Consider the following 12033-nt stretch of genomic DNA (forward strand, 5'->3'; position numbering starts at 1 on the left):
CTGATTGGCTCAACAGGCGGGCAGGTGGCGAGAATGCGGCCTGCCCTTTGATCGCCCGTAAGTTAACCCACCATCATTACATATGTTGTATGTAATAAACCTGCAGCAAATTTTCCCAAACTTAACACTTGTGTCTGTGTGTTATTTGCGGGTTTGGGCATCACGGGGGCGGGGGGTTCTGTGGCCCTGATGTGACTTTGTGGCCCTCAAGGCACCATAGACAGGAGGCAGGCGTGTGGTGCCTGCCCTGAAACACGGCGATTCCAGCCGGGGGCGGTGAGCGTCTACCGGCGGCCCTGTGGAGAGAGGTCCGGCATGCAAAAGAAGCGGGAGATTAACGCCGAAGCACCTCCAGCAACCAGTAAGTGGGGACCTCCCCCGCCCCCCCGGTTGGCACTGGGCAGGACACCACGGGAGCTACATCAGCGTCATTGAGAGTGGCTGCACCTGGGGTACTGAGCGGAATGAGGAACTGAGGCGAATGTGGCCGGGAATGCCTGCTGCCAGAGCCTAAGAAGCTGTGAATTGGAGGCCCAGGGTACGAGCGCCATTTTGTGAGCAGCGCCTGCACAGCCAGGGGAAGACCTCAAGCACCAAGAGGTACTGCAGGGTGCCTGTCCTGCAACACAGTGATTTCTGTTGGGGCGGTGAGCGCCTGACGACGGTCTTGTGGAGAGTGGTCCGGCGCGCACAGGAAGCAGGAAATTAGCGGCAAAGCATCTTAGTCAACCAGTAAGTGGGGACCCCCCCTATGGCACAGGACAGGACATCATGGGTGAATGTGGCTGGGAATGCCTGCTGCCAGAGCCTAAGAAGCCGCGAATTGGAGGCCTGGGGTATGACCGTCATTTTGTGAGCAGCGTCTGCACACCCAGGGGAAGGCCTCAGTCATTACGAGGTACCGCGGGGAGGCGGTCCCAAGGCCCCTGCTCCCTAAGAGTGCATGCCAGTTGGGAGTGCTTGGAAGAGTGGTGCGGAGCCCACCGGAGCGGTGCGGGCAGCGGTGCAGCGCACTGGGTGAGAGAAGAGGTGCCCAGGCATCCCCGTGTGGCAAAGGGAAAGCAGACTACAGGGCTGAGCAGTGTTTGACGGAGAGGCGGGAGTAATAGTGCGATGCCCGGCGCAGGAAGTTGAGGCATACCTTGGTGTTGTGCAGGGAAGGTGCACTGCAAAGTAAACGACACCCAGAGCCAGTGGACGCCACGGAGCGGTTGGACCCCTGACAGTAACGGCGATCATTTAGAAGGGCATTTGCCCCCCCTCTTTTTTCTTTGCTGACAGCATTGCAGCGGGATTGTTATGGCAGATCTCCTTTTCGACACTATGCACCTATCTTATTGGAGGAGGTTGGGGAAGCAATCCAATCCATGGCATCCGGGAAGACCCCGGGACCAGATGGCCCACCCGCCGAATACTATAAAGCGTACCAGGAAACCCTGACGCCTTTGCTGCACAAGCTATACGCCGAAGCGATAGAGGAAGGGTTTCTGCCATCCTCAATGCTGGAGGCGTTCCTGGTTACTTTGCCCAAGCCGGACAGAGACCCCACAGCCCTGGGCTCCTATAGGCCTCTAGCGATGCTCAACGTGGACTACAAGGTCTTTGCCAAAGTGCTAGTGGAAAGACTGGCGCAGGTGGTCCCCCAATTAATCCTCGCGGACCAGAACAGGTTTGTCCCAGCGAGATCTACGTCATTGAACCTCAGGAGATACTTTTGGGTGGCGGCTGAGGCCGCGCGGAAATGGCCCAGGGCGAGGTGCCTAATACTAGACCTAGAGAAGGCATTTGACTGCCTAGAATGGGGTTACCTATCAGCGCTGCTGACGCGATACGGGCTGGACATGGGATTCCTGCAGATGGTTGACTTACTATACAGGAGTCCTACGGTTCGGGTGCGATTGGGCCCCTACATTTCAGACCCGGTGGCGGTGGGCTGAGGCACTCGCCAGGGGTGCCGTCTGTCCCTGCTGCTGTTCGCGCTAGCGATTGAGCCCCTGGCTATGGCTATACGTGAGACCCTTGGCGATGGTATACCAATGGGAGACACCATCCATCAGGTATCGCTCTATGCTGATGACCTGTTGGTATTCATTAGGGATGTGAGAGGCTTGCCTGCGCAGCTGGCACAGCTGCTGCACACATTTGCTGCCGTCTCAGGGCTCAGAGTAAACAAGGGTAAATCCTGCCTTTATGCTTTCAGGGAAGGAACCGAAGACCCGGGATATCACCTCGCGGGTATGCAAGTCCAATAGAAAGAGGACACTTTCCGGTATCTGGGGATACAGATATATCGGAGCCCGGCCGACCTGTTCGACGGGAATCTTGGGAGGGCAGTGGCAGCTATCAGGGCGCATGTACGCTTCTGGAGCACACTTCCGCTGACTACTACGGGAAGAGTGGCACTACCAAAAATGGTCATGCTTCCCCGCCTCCTATACTATTTTGTCAACTTGCCATTATTTATACCGGCTTCCTTTTTTACTATGCTCAATAAGCTACTGCGGGACTTCATTTGGGGCGCCTCTAGGCATAGACTGGCGCTGCCGAAGTTATTCTTGCCAACAACCGGGGGGATTTGGCTGCCCCTTGTTTTGAGCATTACTATCTAGCCGCTCAGCTCCAGTGGGTTGCTTGTTGGCATGGCAGACAGAGGTAGGAATGACACAGCCACGGCAATGCCTCCATACTCCCTAGAGCGTATCACCAAACTCTTCCACCCCATGGCAAAAACTGAGCGCCCGGGCCCGCTCCTCTTAGGGGTGGCATACAAGTGCTACCGAAGAGCCCTATACCTTAACCGTGGCACGGTCCCTTATGCGCCTGCTATAACCTTGGAGGGCTTGCCCAGCGGGGAGGGGGTGCTCACATCCTCCATGTTAGCGGAGTGGCGGGAGGCCGACATTCACACACTCGGTGACTTATACAGGGAAGGGGAGCTCACGGCATACGAGACGTTGGTATCGGAGGAGGATGCACTGATCCCTGATAGCACAACTGACGGCCAGATGGGGAGATGTGGCTACGGAACCCAGGCAGCATTTAACCATACAGTATCTCCACATCATGAGAAGGGGCAGACATTTGGTCCGCTGGTTTGCAGCGTCCTTGCGGGAACATGTGGCAGTCAGTTTAGACCCCCTTAGAGGCAAGTGGGAGCTGGATCTGGGGTGGTCACTGACAGATAAGGAGTGGGAAAAAGTGCTTAAAAGTCCGGTCCGAGTCCCCAGAAACATGCAATTTCGCCAGATTCAACTTTTCATTGTCCATAGGGCCTACCTCATGCCCGAGTTGATCAACAAGTATTTTTGTCGAGTTGATGCACTCTGCCCCAGGTGTAACGAGCAAGGGGCGGGGTTCATACATATGCTTTGGAGCTGTCCCGGGCTGGGCACCTACTGGAGAACAGTTACCGAGCTGCTACGGAACTGCACGGACCGAACCATACCCTTTGACTGGCCCGAGCACATCCTACACCTTTTTAAGATATCCCCCAAAGATAAGGTGACATCCCGCTTTCTAGACCTGGGGTTGGTGGTTGCAAAGCGCCTTCTTACCAGAAGGTGGAAGGCGCATGACCCGCCATGTGCGCGGGCATGGACTTCCTCATTCAAGGTGTGGGTCAGGGCAGAGTGGACCGCCATAAGCAGAGAGGAAACGATGGGGCTCCGGAAGGAACCCATAGCGGCGCACTGGGAGAAAATGCTTAGTAAATTACAGCGGACAGACACAGAGGGAGACATAGGAGATGTGGTGGGGATGGACAACACAAGTGGGGATGGGCGCATGCCACAAGCAGTTCTCCTGCCAGGGATAGTCCACGATGTTTAACCCCTGCTCCACTCAAGCGCAAAGACAGCCAAGCCAGATTAGTCACAGATGAGGGGTGCGCGTAGGGTTGGGCGGGGACAGAGGGATGGGGCCGGGGAGGGGGGACGGGGGGGAGGACAGACGGGAGTCGGAGCCTTGTGAGGTTTTTGCTGCCAAAGTTAATGTTTTTCTGTTTCAATGTATACTATCTGTTTGCAAGCCCAAGATGAAAGGTCAGCCCTGAACTACACGGACTATTGAGCGGCTAACGCTCCGGCTCTTTGGACAGCCTAGGAGTCTGCGCTCGGATGGGCGAACTACAGTTTAGATCATTTCAGATGAACACCTTATGTATTACTCAGTACACAGCTTGAATATTTGCACCATTACTGACACTGTGCTAATGCACTTACAATAGTCATGTATCTGTCACCCAGCTTTTGTGAGTGTTGTTTGTAATGTGAAGAGTAACTCTAACAAAAACAATAAAAATAGATTTGACAAAAAAAAAAGCAGGCATGCTGAGAGCCTTTCAGTGCAGCGCTCCTTGTCTGCTTTGACTGAAAGCAGAATGCACAGCTCCAAGAGGGGGAAGAAAAGCAGGGACAGTGGTGGGGGGTTTGTTAAGGATGATATGTAAGGTATTCTTTTCACATTTATAACAGGGAGAAGATATCATTGTATGCACTGCTCCACCATTACTCCTCTGCTCCGGAGTATCAGTTGAAAGCAGGGGTAGATGAACAAAATTACAGATGGGTGAAAAGTGGCATCATAGACAACTTGAGCTTCACTCCAAAATTCTATATATTATTCTTGGATGGTTTTGTTTGAATTTTTGGGTGAACTAACCATGACAAGTGAACCTGAACTTCTGACAGGTTCTCTTGTTTTTTCTGGATTCAAGGACATAAATGCAAGGTAGTGTCCCCTATTTTTGCTCAATCCTATGGAGAGTTGAACTCCACAGGGTGGCACTCTTTCCCACACACAACCTTGAAAACTGGTGCCTGGAGTCCACAAGTCTGTCTCTAATGCTATTTGTAATTTAAGTGACTGGTTGTCCTGGGTTGTAATTCATTGGTATTTTGTCTAGGGAGCCAGAAGCATTAACAACCCTCTGAGCAGCTTAGAGCTTGTTGGTAAAGTATTAAAGGGCAATTGTTTATTGGTTGGGTCACATAGCAAGTCTGTGAATGTAGTGTATGTAATGAGAGTAGAACAAATTGTTGCACTGTTCTGGATGTATAAATCCGGCACATGGCAAAGACGCCATTTTGAAGCAATTGTAGAAATCCTGCCTCATAAATATTCCTGATACAGGAGGCATTCTGTGAATGAATATCAAACAAGGGACAGCAGACCTCCACCTCTCCATTTACAAACTTGCATTACGCTGTCTTGCGTTACTTTCCATCAGGGAGACATTCCATGAGTGGTGCATGGGCATCCCAAACATCCATCCATGGATTTTGACACAAATCCATATTTACATTGGCTCGTAAACATGGATTTATGCCAAAATCCTGTGCCTCCCTGAGGCTGGCACAACAAAGAGTAATATTTTTGTTTACATTTTGCATTCTGCAGCACACATGCAAAGAGGAAGAAATTGGGTTATTGGTTGAGTGGGATGGGTGCCCCACTCAGGCAACAACCACAGTTTTTGTCAGGGTGAACCACAAAATTCACTGAATTAACTTGTGCTTAACCTTGCGGTATCTAGATGCAAAAGCAGTCAGGTTTAAAATAGATACAATGTGTAAAGTATTTCTGCAGCACACAAATAGTAATAAAGTGAAACCACAACAAACAAAAAATCCCAACACAATTTAGAACAATTTGGTTAATTTTAACAAATAAAATGATACCAGAATAACAAAAATCCAATCAGTAGAACCGAAGATATGCAATTTCTAAGTTTTCGGTAGATATAGCACTTAAAAGCACAAAGCAACACTTGCGTTCATGTGCTCGCGCTAAACCAGGGGAAAGGCACAAGTTCAGTCTGATTGCGATGGAGCACGGACTGGTAACAGGTTAGTCCAGCTGAAAGAGTTACTTTCTCAAAGTCTGGCGCAAGGAGTTCTGTTCATGGTGGAGAAGGCAACAAGGAGCAGGGAGAGTCATGGTTGGTCGTTGCTGTAGTGCACAGAGTAGGCCGGGCGGCATGGGCTGCTGTCACCATAGCGCAAAGAACGGTTCGGACATCGCGGTCAGTCAATGTTGGAGCTTCACGTTGGTGGTCTCTGCAGGCTATCATTGCTATAACGCAAAGTACAGATGTTCATGTACTACCCACACATCTGTTTCTGGAAAGTTCTCCCCTCACTCTGCCAAGACGCTAAACTGACTGTGGGTGACAAAAGGGAGGTATGCCTGGTGTCAGATTTCTTTGTGGGTGCAGGTAGAAAACCTGTTTGAAGTGTAAGTGAGGCTTGGTACAGCTCAACTCCCAGCCATCCTGACAGGATCGCCCATCCTGTCCACACCTGAGCCCCCTTTGTGCAACTGTTTGGGAGGAACGCACGAACCCCATTCAGAATCATGTGACCTAGGACACTGGCAGAAGGCACACATGGTTGGGACAATAAATTGCCTGCTTTCTAAAAGTGAACAACACAAAGTATCCAAACCACAGTCACTTAATACGTTTTTTTGATACAGGGTAAGAAACCAATTTATTGTCGCTTCCCTAGACACCATTATTTTGTGTCAATCATTTTGTATTTTTTATATTTTCAAAGAATTGCTGACAGAAAAAGCCATTGATTGCAAATATTTACAAGGCTAAACAAACTTTAACAAACATTAAAGGCAAAGACTATTTACACATTTAGAAACCATTATGTCACACATTAGAAAGTATTCTCACATCAGACATTAAATAAAACAATTATTGAAAAAATAATACAAACATTTTTATCACAAACAACAAAAAAATTGCAAACACTGAATGAGAGAAACTAGGGTTTGGGAGGATAGAATATAAGTAATTAAATGACATATATATTTTAATGCGGGACCAGCCGGTCCTAGCTTTTGTACAACAATGATACTTTGTATCTCCCAAACAACACTGCCCTCACCACATAAAGGACCTTACCCCTTTTGTTCCCAATTGCTTTATAAAAGTGGCATTTTCAGAATTGTGAATTAGAGTCCAACTTTACTATTAATGAGGATTGTAATTTACAATTAATTTGAGTTTAAATAGCATACCTCTACCTACTCCTAATCCAAAGTTAGCACTTATTAAACGTTATAAGCCAATGGAAGAGATATACCCTACAGTAATGAAAAACAAATGTAGTAGTTTTTCACTACTGCCCTATGATCCTTTAGGGCCTGCCTTAGGAGTGACTTATATGTGATTGAAATAAAGGTTTAGGCCTGACAAGATGTTTATTTTACCTTGTAGAAAAGACAGTTTAAAAAGTGTGCTCAGGCTGCAGTGGCAGCCATGAGACATGTTTTAAAATGCTTCTTAAGTAGGTAGCACAATGAGTGCTGCAGACCCACTATAGGCAATTTACAGGCCCTGGATACAGATAGTAGTACCATTTACCAAGGACTTACAAGTGAATTAAACGTGGCAGTCAGGTGTAGTCAAATTTTATCATGTTTCGAGGCGAGAGCACAAGCACTTTAGAACTGGTTAAAAGTGGTAAAATGCCAACAACGAATTCAGTAAACAGGAGTGGTTTAGGAAAATAGTTTGGGGGAATAACATCTCAATGATTTCGGGTCTAACAGACTGAAAGGATAATTGTTATGCAGGAAGGTACCGCTTCCTGCATTAAAACTATCTGATCACCACACAGACAGTTTTTCACTTTGTTGCAAGGGTGCCTGCGCTAATACAAGGCAACACAAAGTGCGCCGGTGCATGGGGAGAGCAGAGCTATGCCATTTCAATGAAAAAAAATATTACATTCTGCACTTTTCAGGTGACGCAACTCAGCGCAGCACCTTTGTTTTTAGCGCTTCGGTGCACCGCGTGTTAGTAAATCTGGCCCCACATGCTTTGCATGAGTTGTAGCAAACCATTGACACATTTCCTTGCAAATAACACCAGAGTAAGGAATGCCTCTTTGCCTCACAATATTGCTTGCAATTTACACAGTATTGCAATGTTAGCAGTGTGAGTTGCAAAGAGATATGTGACTGGAATGCCACCCAATTTATTGGTATTGACCCTCACAATGGCTGCCTCTTCCCACAGCTCCGGATTTGTGAAGTTGAAAATGATTTCATATATTGAGCCTCAAATGCGGAATCAGTGTTCATGGGCGCTACTGCTATATCTGCCCAATCACATGCCACTTTGAGTGACCTTCAGCAAATCATTTTATCTTTGCGCACTTTGGCTCCCTAACTGACAATTGTGAGTACTTAGAAATTGATTAGTGGTGACATCGTACAAACATGGTCATTCAGTCACTGGACAAATTCACATTTCAAGGCCATTTGCTCTTTCCATTATACTTCATGTACCGGGCAGTCCAACAAAAAGATACAATTTATCGTTCAGAAAACGGCACAAAAGGAAGGAGGAATCTATTTGTAGCTCCCACAATCAATGTGGACGCAGTTCAAAAACACTTATGAAGCTTTTCAATTTCCCACAATCAATTTAATACATTACGGGCACTTTAAAACTTTTTAGGAGAGAAGATGCAGTTCAAAGGCACTCATGAGGAGGCGGTGTTCGGTGTCCTACAATCAATGCTGATTACAGATGAAGGGTCTCGTCTTAATATCGGCTGCTCTGCAATCAAAGTCGTTAAAGTTCTGTCCTCTCAACTTTGCCAAGCAGGATGGCACATTGGCATGCCAATTCTCCTCATTCTTATGGGCCTCGAGGAAGTGCTGCAACTCTAGTCACTCTCTCAAGGATAATAAAAAGCGATCAGGGCTCAAGGTCGACTGGGAGTAACTGTATTTGTCATCTGCAGCAAATGGCACGCAAAATGGCTGACAAGCAAGAGTCATCCAATAGGCTCGTGCATATTTTTTTCCCCATTTTTCAAGTTCTATATCATACGAACCAGGTTGCAGGCGTTAGGCCACATTACAGAGCAGAAATGCAGCTACTCGCGTTGCCCACAAGGGGGCAGATTTACAAGCCCCTTGCGCCACTTTTGCATCACTTTTCCTATGTTAAAAGTGACGCAAAAGTGGCGCAAGGGGCTTGTAAATCTGCCACAAGTTGATTATTTGACACGCAGCAGTTTAGTGATGCGTTCCCCTGTTTTGGCTGCATACCCACCACCGCTCAGGCTACCCAGCCATGGATAGCTGACAGAAATCCACATATCCAGGGAGAGAGGCTGCCCTTCCCTCCTGTTATGTCGCTTCAGGGGTGGGGCAGAGACATCTGATATCCACCTCTTTGGCCAGTCTACACTGCAGCTTTGATGTATGGTATTCACATTTCTGCAATGCAGGCGAGGTTAAAGGTTAATCCAAAGGATTTTGGTGCAAAACGCCACCAGAAGAGCCGTCGTGAGGTAAAAAGCCAATCTCCAGTGTTGTCTCGTGGCAGGACTCTGCTATGCAAGTGGCAGTGCCCCCGTTGTTCCCAGAGGCACATGTAAGTCTGAGTCACCTGAAGTTTGCCTGGTATCACTCCGCACAGTGTGCTTGAGCTCATTTTCCTGGATTCAGATGTGACTGCAAGACCTAAAGGTTCTACACCTGATGTGCATTAATGATGCTTGTTAACTAATCAGACAGGAAGGCAGACTAGGGGCCTCATTTATGAAAAGTGACGCATCGCTGCGTGAAAACAGCGATGCGTCACTTTTCACTGCGCACTCCTTGCGACACCAATGATGCGTCATATTTAATGTATGACGCATCATGTCGCAAGGACCTACAGATACGTCAGTATTTCTGACGCATCTGTAAGCGCAAAAGTGGCGCATTGCTGGAGTGTGTCACAAAAGTGACGCATCTCCAGCAATGCGTCCTTTCACATGGGGAAAGTCCATTGTGAAAGGGCTTGCGTCAGTCTTACGCCTGCTGTGAGGCAGGCGCAAGATTTTGACGCAACCGCATCCTAAAAGTGACGCAGTGAAATCTCATAGATTTCACTGCGTCACTATTACGAGGCTTTTTGCGGGGGAACGCCCCCTCTGCATACATTATACCTGACGCAGGTATAATGTGGCGCAGGGGTTTAAAAAGTGACGCATCTACCTAGATGCGTCACTTTTTAAATATGGCGCAACAAGGCGCATGTTTTACGCTGCAGATGCGTCACAAAAAGTGACGCACCGGCGGCGCAAAACTGACGCAAGGCCTTCATAAATAAGGCCCTAGGTTTTGTCGGGGTCTTTTCATTGCTGGCCTGCCCTTGGATCACCCATATGTTAACCCATAAGTTTGCCAAATAAACCTACAACTGAAGGGCCTCATTTACAAGAAACTGACGCATTGGCATTGATGCATCAGTGTCCTTGCACCTGCGTCAAATGCCCTTGCAACACCATGGATGCCCTGTATTTATAATAGAGTCCTACATGACACAAGGACCGACAGATGCGTCAGAAATTCTGACACATGTGTTGGCGCACAAGTGACGCATTGCTGGAGCTGGTCGTAAAAGTGACAAAACTCCAGCAATGCGTCCGAACAGAAACAAGTCCCACAGTCCCATTGAGGCAGTCAAGTTGCAAATTTCACTGTGCCACTTCTACATTGCTTTTTGTGTGGAAATGCCTATCCTACATACATTATACCTGGCGCAGGTATAATGTGATGCAGGGCTCTACATATTGACGCATTCGACCCAATGCGTCAGTTTGTAGATAAGGAGCAGTGTGACACACTGATTGCACCATCGCTGTGTTAGAAAAAGGTGACGCAGCAGCGGCACAAGGGGATTGTAAATGAGGCCCTAAGTTTCTCTTGGCAAAACTGGTGTGACTTCAGTAATTTTGCTTGCAGCCTTTAGTGTGTGCATGTATTCACTTTGTTTTGTGTGTTTCTTGCTGTGGGATATCAGAGATTTGACAACTGACACATAGGATACAAAAAAGAGGCAAATAATTCACAAAGTGAATAAACATACGTATAAAAATCCCTACAATTAATGCTGAGCCAGGGCATCTAAGGACAAAATACAATATAAGAGGAACAATCATCTGTGAGCAGAATGAGCATAAATAGACAAGATCCTACAAATCAGAGACGCTATGAAGGGTGATTGAAGGGTCTGTAAAGAAACCCATTAGTTGAAGAGAAATTATCACTGCACCTGTCTGATGGGAGACAGGAAGCATGAATTTGAAAACTGTGGATACGAGCAGGAAACGGTTTGCTATAAGGACAGAAGGTGGTTTTGAAGCATCTCACCTTCCTGATTGCATCGTTCGCCTTTGACCCACTGGGGAAGTAGGGGGACCACGGACTTGGGCACACCTTCTGTGTTTAGCTCACCACCAATATGATGGGGAAGGCACGTTCTATCTGAAATCTGTATATGGGCCCCAACGGCCCGCACTGACCACTGCCTCCAATGAGCAGACCATGGGTGCCCTGCAGCACTTGGAAACCACTCTCACTTCGCACTCTGCACAGCTCAAGAAAGTCCTTCACACCATCTTGGACACTAAAACATAGCTGGAGGCAAAATATAGATGCAGTCTCCTTGGACGCGAACATTCTGAGAGTGGACCACTGCAAACTGGCGGACTGCATGGACGATGCAGCATCAGTCTTGACCACCATGAGCCTCACGGCCCGGGACTTGCAGGTACAACTGAGTGCCATGAATGAGGAGGTACCTTAATTACACCAAAAATCAGAGGCTGTTGAAGGGTGCTCATGGTGCAATAACATCTGATTCCTAGGCTTCCTGGAGCACTCTGAAGACCCAAGTGCTAGACTTCATCGAAAAGTGGCTGATGACCACCGTCCACGACAACAGAGTCCCAAAACTGCACTCTGTAGAACGGGCGCACCGTATCCCCTGCAGGTCGCCACTGCCTGGAGTGCCACCATAACCACTCATTGCTCATTTCCTCATTTACCAGGACCCCGGCCTCATCCTGCAACGTTTTTGGACAAAGGGTCCCTGGTGGTGTGACAATGTGGAGATTGCAGCATATCCTGATTTTACAGAAGAAGTCCAATGTCTGTGGGGCTCCTACGTGAAAGTTAAACAGCATCATTGAGAACTGCAGCTCAAATATGCACTCTTACTCCCGGGGAAACTCA

Source organism: Lissotriton vulgaris, unplaced genomic scaffold, assembly GCF_964263255.1.
Source record: "Lissotriton vulgaris unplaced genomic scaffold, aLisVul1.2 SCAFFOLD_876, whole genome shotgun sequence".
Taxonomy (NCBI): Eukaryota; Metazoa; Chordata; class Amphibia; order Caudata; family Salamandridae; genus Lissotriton; species Lissotriton vulgaris.